We start from the raw sequence: 17,747 nt of genomic DNA on the forward strand, positions 1-17,747 counted from the left end.
AATGGCTGGTTTCTTCTGGAGGCTCTGAGGGGAGAATCTATTTCCTTTCCATTTTCAGCTTCTAGAAGCTTCCAGCATTCCTTGGCTTCTGGCTGCATCATTCCAATCTCTGCTTCCACTGCCTTCTGCCTTAACTCTGACACTCCTGCCCCCTTTCTTTCTTTCTTTTTTAAGATTTTATTTCTTTATTTGAGAGAGAGACCATGAGAGAGAGCAAACAGACTCTCTGTGGAGCTGGGGGCCTGATATGGGACTCAATCCCGGGACTCTAGGATCATGACCTAGCCAAAGGCAGTTGTTTAACCAACTGAGCCACCCAGGCACCCAGCCTCCTTTCTATAAGGATCCTTGTGACTATATTGGGCCCATCTGGATAATCCAGGGTAATCTCCCCATCTCAAGGTCCTTACTTTAACCATAGTGGCATTGTCACATTTGCCTTTTAAGGTAGCATTACATGTTCTGGGGATTAGGGCATGGACATATTTGAAGGGCCATTATTCACCTTACCACAAGTGGTTCTGAGTCAGGGTAGAGAGTGAGAGGGCTGTGAGTGAGACAGATATGGGGTCACACCCCATTAGTACAGCTGTCATGTCCCCAAGCCTCTGTTCCTCACAGTAAAATAAGAACAACAGTTTCTCCTTTTTGAGATTGTTATATGAAGTAAAAGAGGTAATGTATGCAAAATGCTTTGCAAGATGACTGGGACATGCCTATACCCATAAATGAAGGTAGTTATGCTAATAGGAAAATGGAAGAGACAGGAGGAGAGAGGGGAGAAAGAAAGAAAAAGAAAGAAAGAAAGAAGAGTAAAGAAAGAAAAAAAAAGAAAAAGGAAGGAAGGAAGGAAAAAAGAAGGGAGGAAAAAGGGAAGGAAGGGAGGAAGGGGGGAAGGAAGAAAGGGAGAGAGATAGGAAGAAAAGAAAGGTTATTGTCACCCGAGGCATCTGCTATAAGAAAAGTCATGCATGTGCATATTTCTTGCTGAATAATGTCTGTGACTATTTCATAGCTCAGAACATAAAGTCATGCACACATTTTACTAGAGTCCTGACTCCAGATTTCTTTGGCTTTCCACTGCAATTCCTTGGATTTTCTCTAGTAGAGTGTCTGACTTCAGAAACACACTCTCCACTTTGGGGTTGCTTTAGGGCTGCCAACATGACCTGGCCAGCCTTGAGACGACAGGCCTGACCTTCATCCATTGGAGGAGTCTTGGTTCTGCGTCCAGACCAAAGATAAGGGAACTGTTGTAGGTCATCAGCCAGGTTCTTGTGAGTGCAAATCCCCACCGGGCAGCAATTTTCACCTTGGGATGGATTTGCTTGTTCACTGGTCCTTGGAATACAGACCATCAGTACTTAATCTGCCATAGGCCAGCTGACCTTGCGGTTCACAAGGAAATTTGGTGGAACAGTCCAGGCTGGCCTCAGGCTCAGCAGTGCCAGAAACGGTGGCGTTGGGGCACAGTCTTCTCCTCCTCATTATGTGACACTGATAAGGAGTTTCTAGTTCATAAGGCAACATCACTGGTGAAATCCCCCCAAAAGGAGTTGTGCAAGCCTTGCAAGAGAGAGAAATAGAGGCTGCTGGAGCAGCAATGCCACCACTTCCCTGGAGTTGAAGAAGTCAAAGTGATGGCCAAGGCAGTTGATAACCTGGCCACAGAGGGCCTCGTTCCATCCTACTCCCACACACTGGTACCAGTGAGGATGGTTTGGAGGCCGCTCTTTTGATCTCTATCCCGGGGAGATAGGGTAGAGCCAAGACTTCACTAAGCTCCAGTGGGATGAGTGATGCAAATGCACCCTGCAGTGCAGTTTCCACTGTGTTCCATGAGGGAGGAAGCACATTTTGATGACTCTGGATCTGAAGACCTGACCTCTCCTGACTTACATGTATCTGGTGGTTAATTAATAAAAATATGCAATTATGCTAAGCTGTCTTTCAAACTTTGGAACCACCTGTTCTAGGCACCTGTTTTAGCAGTTCTCACTAGGAAACTACTTAATTCTTTACATGACTTAGGAAAAAAGAGTCATACCACAATTCGGAATGTCAGAGTCCTGAATTACAAGCATGGAAGTCAGTGCCACTACCCTTAACTCTACCCACTCCCTAAGGATACCCATCTCCACCTACCCCCTAACCCGAATTCCCCTAACCCGACCATGACACCAGTGGCATTTCTAGTTACTTATTGCACACTCAAAATTGTGTTTCCCAGGAGGACAGTGGGGAACTCTTAAGACTGTGGTCTGTAGAGTCAAATGCTGGCTCAGCCACTTGGTATAGAGTGGGAGCTTGGCTCGGTTTTTAAATGGGAAGAGGCACTCTTGGAGATGGTTGTAGAGGTTGAATTGGCTAACTCCTATAAAGAGCTGTACCTGCCCATGGTGAGTGCTCAATAAAAATTCTTCACTCTGAGTCTTTCCAAACCACATTCATCTTTTAATCAGCTGTGGTCACAGAGCGCTTTGAATGTAATCATCAGAAATAAACTGAGACTACCAGAGCCAGAGGGGGTAAAAAAAGTTAATTGGAAGGATATTAATAGCTTAAGGAGCTGAGGGAAGAGCTGACCAAACAGGTTTTGGGGATGACAGGAACCAGGGCAATTGGGGTCTCAGAAGCCGGAACACGGAAACCATCCTTCTGAGATGCTGCTGGCATGGCTGCCTTTGCTCCTTGTTCTTGTCCAGGTTTCAGGGCCCAGGAGGGAGAACCAGCTGGCCTAGCTTGGTTTGCGTCCTCCCCCTTGGTCAGAGGAGTAGATGTTTGGGAGTAGCTGCCCTATTAAAGCCACAGGGAACTGGGAGACTGTTCCAGGAGGTCAGGACACTGGGCAGACAAAATTGCCCATACTCCATGGACCTATTGCTGGGTGTCCCTAAGGACCTGCCCAGCAAACTTCTCTCGACCGACTTTCAACTTCTTCTTTGCCAAAATGTAATCCCCTTTCCCCTTTTGTAATCACCCAATATCACTGCCTCCCGACTTTCCAGATAATCATACCTTCTTTTGAATGACTTCTATAATGATTATTTACTTATATATTCCTTTATAAATGTTTATGGACCACCTCCTTGTTGTTAAGTCCTGTTCTGGGGGCTGGTTGACCTCAGTCAACCAAAGAAATCTCTTGCTTTCAAGGAAGGAGGCAGAAAACCAAAATAACAAATAAACATATGATATGAAGTGATGACAGTACTCATGACCAGGCAGTAATGAGAAAAACCATCAGAAAGGGAAGGAGCAAGGTGTGTGTGCAGGTGTTACTCAGACCAGCAATTCAAGTTTATGTGAGTCTGTCATTCAGCTGTTCACATTTTGATTATTTTATTTGTTTTCTTGTCTATCCTGCGTGACTAGCCGGGTTCTCCCCTCTAGAAGTGAGTATCTTAAAGGTGAAGTCATAGCATTCATTTCTAGCCCTTAGCCCCTGCCTCATGGTGGATACTCCGTAAATGTTTGTTGAAGGAATGGATAAACTCATAGTATGGCTATCAGATGATTGTATTTTTCTGCTTGTGACCCAGCCTACGATTCTCCCACATGGGACATTGCAGATGGTAATTCCATCTGGGCTCTGCCCTTGTAGATTCTCTATAAATGTTGCTGACTGACCAGTTGGCTAGAAAAAAAACATTTGTATAACCTCCATTTATACTGTCTCTCGTCCCTGGAATGAATTTGGTTTCTTTTTGTTATTATTATTATTATTATTTTTAATCATAACATGCCTTCTGAATTTAAGACCAGCTTTAAGAAAGAAATGGGAATACTATCCATTCCTCCCAACTTGAGTCACAGAGTCATGGCATCAGAATGAATCATGGCCTCTGAAAGGAGCTCTGGACAGCACCTTGTGTAAGTGAAGTTGTGCTATGAGGAGCAAGGGCACAAACAATGATCCTTTCATGGAAACTAGAATCCTATTAAGCGTATTCCCTCCATGCTTGATTTACATATTTACTGAAGTGGAGAGAACTAGATTAATCCTCATTTAAGCACTCAGTCTAAAAGTAGAAAACAAGAGAATAGAATGTTTTAAAAAATATTTTTATTAAGCATTTTGTAAAACAGCAATATCTATTGCCTGTTGTTTTGAGGTGGCCTCCAGCCTCGCAGAATTCATGGCTTTTCACTCTAGATCATGAATGAACTGCAGTAGACACGACTCTCTGGTCGTGATGGTAGCTGTGTTTATAAATGATCAACTGTGCTGTGAATATATTTAGAGTGTGCTAAATGCCCCTGAGAGGATGAGTATCATCTGTTTCTAATTTAATTGTGTTTTGGAGCATGGCACATTTTTTTTTCCAGATGAATAAATATTAAGCCTTTTCCACTTCCTGAGGAAAATGAGGGTTGGATTCTGATATTCAAATTACTAGACTTATTAAATCATATTAAAATGAAAATGTAAAGAGCTATTTGATTCTATTTACAAGTTCATGTCACAATATACTGTTCAGTGAAAATGCTATGTTTTGGCATCTGAAAAACTAGATACCGACACTGAGACCAGAAACCATTTTATTCATCATTAACGTGAGTGGATGTTAGGGCTGACGGATAAGATAGTTAAAGAAATACTGGTGTTGGTAACTGAACAGTATCCTCATACAACACTTAAAACATTTCAAAGCAGTTTTTATCCGAATGTTCTCTGACATTCATATCATAAGCCTTGAAATTTGTATATGCAACCCCAAATACATAAAGTAACTATTTCATGCACTGACACAATTAAAAGAAGATTCACTTCAAGCTTCTGAAAAACCAAATTTGGCTACATCTGTATTTATTTGCTCATCAACCATAAACTTCCTGATGGAACTCTTATAGGAAAAGTAAGGGCCAACTTGAAATGGATGTCAGAAAGGGATTTTAGAGTTAATACTTGTGCTTTTCTGTATAAAGAGGCCTAGTAATAGTAAGCGACTGTTAGTAATGGCCAAGTCGGGACTAGACTCCGGAATTCCTGTCCTTTGCACCTTATCTCCTTGTTTCCCTGAAGCGATCATTTAAATTAGCAAGATATGTATGTAATCTACAAAATTTCCCTTATGTATGTCTCAACGAAAGCTGCTATTATATAAAAATAGATTCTATACCCTGTTCATTATTTACAGCTGCATTCCTATCTACCTTCACACCCGACCTCCAGCATTGTTTTAGCAATCTCTGAGAAAAATTAGGTAAGACAGACTGTTTCAATGTACTCCTGTGCGCAGATCAATGAAAGTTGTCTGGGGGCCTAGAGAATAAGCAGAGCTTTTGATACCTTTCATGTGATGTTCTCTTCTCCTGGTCTCAGCCCAACTGACTGAGATGCCTCCAACAAGCTTGGTCTTTAATGGCCTGTCCACTCTGATACTAACGACAGCTGTTGGTGTCCTATGCCAGGTCAGCTCTAGTAACTGCTCATTTATCTACCTTGCCATTGTAACCAAGTGTCCTTTGTTGTTGTTGTTTCAGTAAAATCGGAAAGTCTGAAATGGAGTCAACTATATTTCAAAATGTAAAACACTGTGAATTCATGTTGACTAGATTCCACATCCTAACAATGAAAACCTATAAAATACCCCTTTACAGTTGTAATCTGTTTGTATGTCAACAAAGTAACTATGAGATAAAGGAAAATATATAAAAGCCATTTCACAGATTTTTTATTTCCAGTTAAAAAAAACATGCTGGGAGAGGTGCCTGGGTGGCTCAGTAGATTAAGCCTCTGCCTTTGGCTCAGGTCATGATCTCAAGGTCCTGGGATTGAGCCCCGCATCAGGGTCTCTGCTCAGTGGGGAGCCTGCTTCCACATCCCCCTCACCCCGCCTGCCTCTCTACCTACTTGTAATCTCTGTCAAATAAATAAATAAAATCTTAAAAAAAAATCATGCTTGGAAAGATTACATGTTATTAAACCAAAGTCTCTTCTAAATATCTGTATTATTAAAGTGTGTAGGTTATTATATGTAAGAAAAACATTAAGAACCTATCTTAGATCAGAATTCTTATATTGCTGGCACTAAGAATAACATTATAACTATTATTTGTGGAACATCCAGAGGTTTAATAACCTGCTTGAGGTCCTTACACTGAAATATTTTGCCTCTAGTCTATGTTCGAAAGGACAAATCTATTAACTCTTTGGTAAAACTCCTAGTTCTGGTTTAAGTATATTCAATAGTTTGTTAAATGCTTGCAGGAATATGAGTCCTTGGTATATTGACAGATACATTTTGCAATGATTGGTATATCATCAAATACACTGAAATTGGTAGAATATTTTTTTTTTCTAACATGTCAGTCGGAACACCTTTTCCTTGAATTATTACAATATTTTAAATTAAAAAAGGATGCTATTTAGAAATCCAAACAATTGCCCAATTCCTGATAAAAGTGATACTTTGATATTTAAGAATTAATTGATGTGAGTTTCCCAAGAGGGCTTTGACCCTGTTGATAGTTTTGAAACTATATCTGATGGACTACTTACATTGTCTATACTGGTACCCCCAGAGATACCCAAATGCACTTTTTTTTTTTTTTTTTAAATCAGAGAGAGGTTGTAAATGCCAGAAACAAAATCTGAGAGACCACCCCTCTCCCATGGCCATTGGCAAAGGGATTCAAGGCATCACACCCCCTCCTTGAAGTCTTCCCAATCAAACCCACTCAGCCGAACTCAGTTGGCTCCTCACAGACTAAACCCTTTGATTATTCCTTTCCCCTGAACTATGAATCTAATCACTACATTATTCCCATTTATTGACCTATTATATTGTGATTTCTTATTGTAGCATTAAGGCACTGGGTTTGCTAATTCTTTTTGGAATACCCCTAACCCTTGGTACATCTCGAAGATGGCTCTTTTGATCCTTGCTCTGACCTGAAAAATGAAGGTCCATATTCTTGACTATCCCTTCCCTTGAATCCGTGTCCTCTTCCAAGGAATTTATAAATATCAGCAAGAGGTCAGTGCAAGATTCCCCACTGTGTCAGCCTCCACCTTCTTTTCTAGGTGAGTCCTTTCTGCCAAACCCATCTCCATCTCTCCTGTCTTCCCGTTCCCAAAACCTGTTATTGGCAACTAAAGCCATGAGACGCTTCACAGAGCTCTGCCACTAAATGTACAGGGAAAAATAATATTGTAATCCTTGCAGATACTTCCATTCAGCATGGTTATTTTGCCTGTTTCCTTTCAGATTATCTCGGCTTGGTCTCTGGGAACCACCCATTAGTGACTGTCATAAAGTAGTGTACATTTAAAATTTTCTTTCAGTCAGCTGTCAATAGAAATCTCAGTTTTGTTCAATGATTTTCACAAAAGACAGTTTCAAATATTTTATCAGTGAACGGTGGCATCATGACTGGGTGTTTCATATATAGGAAAAGATAATAAACCTTTTCTTTAACATTTGCGGAAAAGATACTGGGAAGGTACGAAATAAAGCAGGCACTGCCTTTCACCCTGGGATATTACCTATAGCTGAAGAAAGTGTATTTGCAGCCCCTGAGTGGAGTGGTTTCATTTCACCATCTTCATCCTTCGCAGCTGCCAGAGTCCTCTCAGGGGAGGAGACATTACAAAAGCCTCTTCCTTCATTTTAAATTGGGCTGCAGCCCAAGAAAGTATCTCAAATGGCATTAAGCCAATTAACATCTAGCCCAGAATTTAGCACCTAATGGGCACATAATAGGTATTGGTTGGAGAAGAATGTAGGTGGACTCATTCATCCATTAATCCGCTGCTCCATGAGGTCCTTGCCACTGTGAGGCAATGTGGTGTGCTGGTTATTCCCCCAAATCTGGAACAAGGTGCTTGGGTTCATTTCCTGGTTCTGCCACTTACTAGCTGTATGACTTTGGCCTCATGTTTAAACCTCTCAGTATCCCAGGTTTTTCATTTATAAAATGGGACTACTAATACTACCTATCTTGATCAGAGGTTTTTACAAGGATTAAATGTGTTAATATTTGCAAAAGGCTTCAAATAATGCCTGACACATAGTAATCTTTGTAAAAATGTTGAATAAATTAAAATACATGATGCATATAGGAACATTCCAAGGTCCCATGTCTAGAGACTGAAAAATTGGTTTGGCCTAGAAGCAATGACACCTCAGTAGCAATAAACACACCTACCACCCAAATCTTGCTTTTAATACTATTTTCCAATAAAAGGAACCCAAGCTTCTTGGAGAAATAGCTGATTTAGGACTAAGGCAAGAAATACACAGAATGAGCCTGGAGAATCTTGTAGTACCAGAAAGTAAGGTAATGCTAAAAGAAAAATGAAAAACAAAACAAAGCAAAAAACACCTCACAACAGTGTGACACAAAGTATGTCACAAGGACATAGGAGTTAACAAAAGTACTCCCAACCACCAAAGCCACAACACTTCGAGCAACAGAATAAAGTAGTGGCATAACCCAAAGCATAAAATCAATATATATTCAGATATTAATAATTAGATCAATATATGAAGAGAATAGGGGCGCCTGGGTGGCTCAGTCGGTTAAGCGGCTGCTTTTGGCTCAGGTCATAATCCCAGCATCCTGGGATCGAGTCCCACATCAGGCTCCTTGCTCCGCGGAAAGCCTGCTTCTCCCTCTGCCTCTGCCTGCCATTCTGCCTGCCTGTACTCTCTCTGCCTCTCTGACAAATAAATAAATGAAATCTTAAGAAAAAAAAATACATATGAAGAGAATAGATAAATCTCCCACGTGGAAGAATTCCAAATACTCCATGTAGCTACTCCGCTTTCCAGGAGGTAAAGGATGACTCCCCATGGGGGTTGCACACCCCGATTTTCCTCCAAGGAGTACAGTAGGAAAGGGGTGGGATGGGGGCTGGAGAAGAGCCACATACCACAGAGGAACTTGACAAACACTATCTCAAGCCAGGTCGTCCGGATTAACATCCCCAGTGATGGGTCATCTTATGTCCTTCACAGGGTGTGATAAGACTGATGCTTTACCTCTGGTCCTCTTCCCCAAAACACCTCACCCTACTCTCCTCATGAGAAAAACACAAGACAAATTTCAGTACAGGTACATCCTACAAAATACCTGACTACTATTCCCCAAAACTACCAAGGTCATTAAAAATACTGGCAGTCACAACCAAGAGAAGCCTAAGGAGACAAGACCACTAACTGTAAATGTGGCATTGTGGATGGGATCCTTGAACATACAAAGGACATTAGGTAAAAACCAAGGAAATCTGAATAAACTATAGAGTTTAGTTAATAGTATATCAGTGTTAGTTCATTAATTGTGAAAAAATGTCCTATAGTAATGTAAGATGTTAATGATAAAATCTGAGTAAGGGATATACAAGAACTCTTCATATACTGATAATTTTGCAAATCTAAAGCTGTTTGAAATAAAACATTTATTTAAAAAAATAAGTGTGCACATAAAAAAAAACTGGTTTGGAAGTGTACTCTCCATTTTCTAAGTACCAAAATAATAGCATGTTGAAAAATACTGAATTTAACTAATTTATATTTTGAGAATCCTACACAGAGAATTATATTCCACATTAACATTTTGAATTAGATAAAGGTAGACATATCTCTAAAGCATTCTACTATATTTCTGCTATCTCCAAGTGGAGGAAGAAGATAACAATTGGCAACACAAACTTTTTTTTTTCCCCAAGAATAACAGTTTTTGGAGCTCCAAGTGGATTATGATTTGTGCATTAGTTATATATTGAACACATAATTATTATCCCACGGTTTCTTTGGATCAGGAATCTGGATGGGTCCTCTGCTCCAGGTTTCATAAGGGTATAATCAAGAGGTTGACTATGCTATGGTCATTTTGGGAGCTTTTTTCTTCCAAGTTCATGTGCTTGTTGGTGGAATTCAGTTAAGGTTGGAGGATTGAGGTCCCCGTCTTCTTGCTGTCACCTGGGTGCTCTCATCTCCTAGGTGTTGCTCACAGTTCCTAGCCATGGGGCTGCCTGCCTCTCTCAGGGTAGCTGACTTCAGAGCCCGCAGGAGAATCTCTTACTCAAGTCTATTAAGGTGGAGACTTGCATAATGTAATCTTATCAAGGGAGCTACTCTCCCGTAGAATTTGCCATAGTCCATCGGCTAGAAGCAAGTCACAGGCTCTGCCTTCTCCCTAGAGGAGAGGATAACACTAGGGCCTGGCTCGTTGGGGATCGCCTTAGAACATATCCACTACCACAGGAGAGTTTTGAAACAGATCCAGCAGCTGGGCATAGATGAGCAAACTGAAGAAGAGAACAAACTGCAAAGGCTGGCTTCTTATTTTCAAGTAAACTACATCTTGAAGGACATAAATACATTTCATCCCCACCCCCTCCCCCACCACATAATTATGTTTTAAAATATTCTGCAAAATTTAAAAATATTCCTCAAAGTTATCAAATGAGAGTTCCAGTTATTCAAGCTGAAGGAGCCAGAAAAATATATTTGGAGATCATTCATAAATACATCACATTTTCCTAACTGGTGTTTTCTTTTTTATTAGCAGTGAAGAAATTTGGACAAAATTTCAACAATATTTTTGCATTTTAAGAACTCTCATGAAAGCTTAAATAATATGATCTCATTTTCAACATTTCATGACTTAATTTGTATCTTTTTTGAGACTGTAGTTTTTTAATACTTATGTTTTTAAATTTGGTTTACTAATAATTATTAATAGGTTGATATTGTTTAGGTAGTAATTTTTACGCTTTACATGATGCTTAAAATTTGTGTATTTTAAATATATTAAATATTCATTTTCCCTGACTTCGTTTTTCTGGATTCTGAATCCTTTTCTCATAAAATATTATATACAGAAATACTGGTATTTCATTTTGCTCCAGTGCTGTAATCACCACCCAGATTTTCAGAAATTTGGACAATAAAATTTTTTTTTTTTTTTCTGATTGCCCCTTGTAACACTAAATGTTCCAGAAATCCTAGCCTTTTGGCATTGGAGCAATAGTTGCCAAGTTGCTGCTTACATCTGGAAATAAAGCACACGTATCGTTTGTTAGATCCCGTTTCTAACTGCGGGTTTGTATCATGCGATTGCTGGGTCTGTGCATCTCCACAGAGATCGATACAAACCTATTAGCAGACTGAGCCAGAGACCTTTGCTGCTTGTGTCTCCAATATGCAGCTGCCTTGAAAACAGGCAATTTGTGGATAGGAGGCTTATTAGCAACCAAGCTGAAATGAAAAGGAAGTATGTATATTGCAATAATTCAGTTAAGAAATTCGAAGGAGGAGGGATTTCTTGTGGTTTCTCTTCTCGCATCCTTTACCTCTTTTTCACGTCTTTCTACCTCTTTTGTTTTCTTTTCACTGCTTGGCTCACAAGCAAGCCTTAGGCTGTAGCTCTTGGTTTCTCTTGGGATAGGTATACAAAGGGTGTGATTCAGCAGGGTGAGAACATAATCACCTGTAGCTATCGGTAAAAATCACTCATTTAGCATAGAAAGGTCAAAGTTTACTTGCTTTCTTCCTTTCTTCCTTCGGGTTGTTTTCTTTGTGAGAATTAAATAAAGGGATCTTTAAAAAAAAAAATAACAAATAAGTTAGAGTAAATAGAAGTAACCTTTCCTGCTTGTGAAGGAAGTATTCAGTGAAAGCCCAGAAGAAGAGCATTTGGCGTTTGCTGGAAGGTCACAGGATAAAGCCGTTCTTTATCAGAGCTGAATTCAGTGGAAGGTCTTGGGATTTGCCAAAGTTGTTGGCCCATGGTGGTCATCGCTCTCTTTCCCTCAGTTTCAGAAAGACTGAGACTTGCCTTTGCCATCTGTTTTAATATATAAATCTGATACTTTCACCTATTACTGAAATTCTGGATTTATTTATTACGATTGGAGCAACCATTAGATCTTTTCATTTAAAAAGCTGGACTTAACTTGCAGTAATATATTTTCTAAATAGTATCTCTGTACATTAGAACTGTTTTCAGATTTTGTTTCTAGATCATCCTAACATCATTGTGCCTCATGGTGATCAAATCCGGGGCGGACTTCCTGGTTTGGAGGGGTGAGGTAGCAATTGGTTGTGGCCGACTTGGTCTTTTGGCATAAGCTAGGCTCTCGCCGAGTCATTCAATCTCTTTATTTGGTACTGCTCTGGGGGCCCCATGTACCCCAAATGAAGCTGAAACTGCCTTCTTCCACACTGAGATCTTCTTTTCCCCGGTTTCCTGTTACACGTATATATCTGTGCTTGGTCATTCCTGTCTTGTCTTACATACCCATTGTTTGCTATTGACAGTTACCTTCCACAGAGAGACTATAAGCTCTTTGAGGGCAAGGATTCCACTGCCTTGTCTTTTATGACTTCACAAGGCGCGGGTTCCTGAGTGTTTGATGCCCACCGGCCACCATGCCCCATGCCTGCAACTCTTAGACCTGATCAAATGGTGTTTCCTCAAACCAAAGGAATTATACAGCTTCCATTTGCCTCCCTCCTTGCTGGGGGCCCAGCCCAACAAAATGCCCACTCCTGTCTTCAGAACCTCCCGTTGTCCCCTCAGGACCACTGTACCCTCTTGGAGCTGCCAGTCTCCTTTCTGGGCATTACTCCTGTGACTCATGCTCTGAGGCCCTGACCCTCACTGAGATCTCAGCTGAGTATGACTCCTCTTAGGGCAATCATGTTCTAATAAAGCAACCCTGGAGACCAGAAAAACTTCAGGCCAAAAGTAATGTACCTCCGGTGGTGAAAGTCCAGGCATTGTGCTGGGCAATGGTGGATATATTTTTAACTCATCCTTGTCCAGCTTCCCTTAAATCACATCACACAAGCAGATGCCTAACTCTGCCTGCTCATAGTCCCACCCTGCCTAGGGACTGTTAAAAAAATGGAAGTGCTAACCTCTGTCCTTACAGTGTGAATAACCTAGCAGGGGAGTCGGACTACGCATGCCTGCCAAGGCAGACTAGTGCATTGTTTAAGAACCTGTCTAATCACACAGTCCTGCCTTCTAATCTCAGTTTTTCTACTGATCAGTTTTATGTCCTTGTGCAAGTCCCCAAATTTTTCTGAGGTTCATTTCTGTCCTCTGTAACACCAGGATAGCAAAGCCCATCCTGAGAGATGCCTGGCTGGCTCAGTCAGTAGAGCGTGTGACCCTTGATCTCAGGGCTGTAAGTTTGAGCCCCACGTTGGGTATAGAGATTACTTAAAAATAAGTCTTAAAACAAACAAACAAAAACGAAGCCCACCCTGAGGTTTTTATGAAAGTTCAACAAGCTACTATATGGGCCATTCTTGGCATATAATAAGTATGCGTGACACGGGTGCCATCGATAATAATAACTAGAGCTAGGGAAGATTGTAAGTCCAACAAGGCAGTTTGGAGGTCTGAGGTTGAGAACAGGTTTGTAGAGCAAAGCATTGATGGAGGTGGAGGAAGATGAAAGAGAACTTTCTAGAAAGGACCTCCTTTCCTCACAGGAAAACATGAGTCTGTTCAATATCTATCTGTGCTTGCTTAGCCATAGCTACTCAATCCTCTGATCACTTGGCCTACAGAGGCATATTTGGCTTGGAAGCAGACTGCTGGGGAGTGGAAAAAATATCAGAGGAGGGTTAAGGGAGCTTCACCCCTTCTCTGAATTATTTATTTTTGAGTCTGTCTCTTCCTTGGATTGTGTGGTCCTTAAAGCCAGGACCCAACTCATTCTTTTACCCCTAGGCCACTGTTGAGAGTATGTGTTCAGCGCTTAATTACTGGTAGAATGGCTGAAAGGATGGAAGATGCTGGCGTTTGGCTGCATTACGTCTTCCAACAACACAAGTGATTATATAAAAGATTTACTATGATTTAATATAAATATGTGAACATATTTTCCTTGCATGCAAGAACATGATTCAGTCAAATGAAAGATGGAAATATTGTGGTGTGTGGTTCTCCAAAGCAACTTCGTTTGTGAGGTCAGAGAATAAGAAAGATGTGACTTGGGAAAGTTGCACCAGCCTTGAAAATGCTGGTTGTGCTGCATGGAAGGAAAAACCAAAACCAAAAAACAACCCCCAAGCTTGTGAAACTGGAAGAGGAGTCTGTGCCATCCTGCCTGGTGCCAAAAGGGACGAGTTGGCAGATGGGAATGGATCCTTGTAAATTCCTCCAGCCGCCTGGCTTGTGATTTAACACTTCTCTGAGCTTTTGTTGTTCCATGATATTTGAGAGTGAATTTATTCCCATCTTATTATCCTTGTCAATTGCAATTTTTTTTTTTTATTAAGTTGAATGTTTTCTTTCCATTCTTGTTTATACCTTGCCATCCTGCTGTTTACAAAATTGGTCTTTCACTCTCTGCCTGGGGTGTTTTCTGTTCCTCTGAAGTTAAAATTGTCAGAGGATGGTTTGAGCTGTTCTATTTTGAAGAGTGGGGAAGCCATGTTGCCCTCTGGAATCCCAGCACGGTGTAGCCTCTCCCCAATGAAAGAAGCATGTAGCTCTTATGAACTTGTGACTGACTGTGAAACTTTGCACTTTCAAGTATTTTAAACACTTGAGAGTGCCCGTTGTGCATCTTGTTATAGAGATATAATATCAGGTGTGACTTCTCATGTGGGCTGATGCCTCCTTGGAAGTTGCCTGGAGTAACATGAAATGTGATTTCTTTCCAAAATGGAGTGCCTGCCATTTTGTCCCCAGCTTTGGGTTGGAAATGATGTCCTAATGTCTTGTGCCCCTCTCCTCTGCTCCTGTATCCTGTCCTCCCTTTGGTCTGATTTTTCTCCCCCATCTGAATGGTCTCCACAGTGTCTTGTGTGATGCTCCTCTTGATCACAAAATCATGGTGGCATGTGGAGCAACTGAAAGTTGGAAATTATTCCTTTGCTTTCTTGTAGCGTGGAATCTGGAAAGGTTGGGGCATTTGAACAGAAGTTGCTTTGAGTGGTGCCTGGATGGCTCAGTGGGTTAAGCCTCTGCCTTCAGCTCAGGTCATGGTCTCAGGGTCCTGGGATCGAGCCCCACATTGGGCTCTCTGCTCAGCAGGGAGCCTGCCACCACCCCCGCCCCGCCTGCCTTTCTGTCTACTTGTGATCTCTGTCTGTCAAATAAATAAATAATATCTTAAAAAAAAAAAAAAAGAAGTTGCTTTGATTATAATTACAATGGCTCCTAGGCCCAAGAGGAATGACATTTGGCAGAGGAGAAGCCAGCGAAGGTTGATGTTGCCCTTCTGAGCCTCTTCATGGTGCCATCCTTCCAGAGGCTCCTAATGTCCCCTATACTGCTTTAAACCCCTGAGCACATAGGTAAACTTCTCTGTTTCTGATGCCTCTGTTTTTTCAGACCCAGACCTTCCTCATCAGGATAGATAGTACTCCATACTTTATAGCTTTCTTCCCACATGTGCTAATTTCTTCCTATTTCCCAGATACTGTTCCTTAGGTTACTCATGAGATCTGAACATGGATAACATTGGGTCAAAGATACCCATGTTGGGTGTGTTCCTCTGGATTACGAAGGATATAATGAAAACTCACCAGACCTCAGAGAATCTGGGGTTTTAATTCTAGTTTTGCCACTTATTAGCTGATGACCTTGTGTTATGTCACTTAATGTTTCTGAATATGTTCTCACTCATATAATGTATTTGATGTCTAGCACATCTAAAATATGAGATTTTCAGGGCACCTGGGTGACTCAATCGGTTCAGTGTCTTGACTCTTGATTTTGGCTCAGATCATGATCTCGGGGTCATGAGATCAAGCGCCATATCTGCTTGAGAGTCTCTGTCTCCCTCTGTCCTTCCAGCCCCCCTCCCTCTGACTCATGCTCTCTCTAAATAAATAAATAAATATCCTTAAAATATAAGATTTTCACCTACGATTACAATAAAGCTCATATGAGATGAAGCATGTGAAAGCTCTTTATAAATGAGAGTGGTTCTGTGCAAATATAAGGTAGGAAGGCATGAAAGTACCTTAACCATGTGCAGAATGACAGATAATGTGAGGTAGCAGAAAGCTTCAGCCTGGCTTTAGCATTTTCTATAATCTCATTTTATCTGAGCCTCTGTTTCATCATGAATACAAAAGAATATAATCAAACCTCATGAGATTGTCATGAAGATTAAATGAAATGATGCATATAAAGTTCATTAGCACAGTACCACTTGGCACTTGGTATGTGTTAGTTCCCTGTCATCTTAATATGTCTCTTAAGAAGTGCCTCTGGAGGGGTGCCTGGGTAGCTCAGTCGTTAAGCAACTGCCTTCATCTCAGGTCATGATCCCAGGGTCCTGGGATCGAGCCCTACATCAGGCTCCCTGCTCAGCAAGAAGCCTGCTTCTTCCTCTCCTGCTCCCCCTGCTTGTGTTCCCTCTTTCTCTGTCAAATAAATAAATAAAATCTTTAAAAAAAAAATAGTGACTCTAGAGTCTGGTACCAGGTTTTCCACATGTTTCAAATCCACCTGTATATGTGGCAGATCCAGTAACTAAAATGGTATCAAAGCAGCCAAGAGGAATGACCTAGTTGAAAGGTAACATTAAAGAGATGTACATCATTCTCTGAAATGGGCATGGACTTTGATAGTGCAAAAGGCTACATGGGCTTGATTCTAAGGGATGGGGAGGGAGGCGACTATGGCAGTCACTTTGGTACAAAATTGAAGAGGGCATTGTAAAACTCCATAATCTAGATAAATAATGTTGAATACATTATGTTTTAAATCAAAATTAATGCAAAAAATTCATGATGAACAAAATATCAACATTTTAAATAAAGATAGGATCAGAAACAGTGCTATGCAGAGCCATGTTAGAGCCCGAGACTAAAGAAAAAAATCAGTAATAGTGATCATGTCTTTACTTAAAATGTTGATGCTTTGTTCATTGTGGATGTTTTTGGTTTTTAAAATATTGCATTAAAGTATTATGTATTTTGATTACTGAGGTTTTTTGGTGCCTCTTTAAGATTTGTGCCCAAAGAGGGTATGCTATTCACCCCACTTGCCTCATCCTGTCCTCACCCTGGGGTGATATCCACTGGGCTGAGAAGAAAGTCCCAGAGCTGGCTTCAGGTTCCCACTTTGTATTTCCCCCACCCACTTTGGGGTCTCGAGTTTGGTTTCAGTATAATTGTGGGGAGGGAGGAAGCTGTATCAGGTAAAATCCCAGGCTTCTTTCCAATTAAGAGATTACCACAGTGAAATACAGTTTGGAAAGAAAACATGAACTAAATGGTTCATCAGAAGTGTGATTGAGGTGTGTGTGGGGGGGTATCATCAAACAATGACCCACAGGCCAACTGCCTGTTTTTGTAGGTAAACTTTTGTTGGCACACAGACCTGTTCATTTGTTTTTGTGTCATCAGTGGCTACTTTGGGGCCACAATGCCAGAGTTGAGTAGTTGCAACAGAGACCATATGGTTTGCAAACCTGAACATATTTAAGATCTAGCCTGATGTGGGGGCGCCTGGGTGGCTCAGTGGGTTAAGCCACTGCCTTCGGCTCAGGTCGTGATCTCAGGGTCCTGGGATTGAGTCCCACGTCGGGCTCTCTGCTCAGCAGAGAGCCTGCTTCCTCCTCTCTCTCTCTGCCTGCCTCTCTGTCTACTTGTGATCTTTCTCTGTCAAATAAATTTAAAAAAAAAAAAAGATCTAGCCTGATGTGGACCTCTGATTTAGATTTGTAAAGCAATCAAATGTTGTTGGATCAGTATGTGGGGTTGGTAACAGTTTAGAATATAGTCATTTGGAAATTTATGTGACAGAGAATTCAAGAA

The 17,747-nt window shown here is 41.0% G+C and overlaps 1 protein-coding gene across 6 annotated transcripts in view; it reads left to right on the forward strand.

Annotated features, from left to right (window-relative positions):
* NCALD (neurocalcin delta) overlaps positions 1-17,747 on the forward strand; it is a 388,261-nt gene that overhangs the window by 203,238 nt on the left and 167,276 nt on the right. For 3 of the 6 annotated variants that reach the window (XM_047725827.1, XM_047725826.1, XM_047725824.1), the window contains exon 3: positions 7,215-7,263. The exons of the other annotated variants lie outside the window; for them this stretch is intronic. The gene's annotated coding sequence lies outside the window, so the exon portion shown is untranslated. The remainder of the gene's footprint in view (positions 1-7,214; positions 7,264-17,747) is intronic. 6 annotated transcript variants of the gene reach the window in all.

This window comes from Lutra lutra, chromosome 4 (genome assembly GCF_902655055.1).
Source record: "Lutra lutra chromosome 4, mLutLut1.2, whole genome shotgun sequence".
Lineage (NCBI taxonomy): Eukaryota > Metazoa > Chordata > Mammalia > Carnivora > Mustelidae > Lutra > Lutra lutra.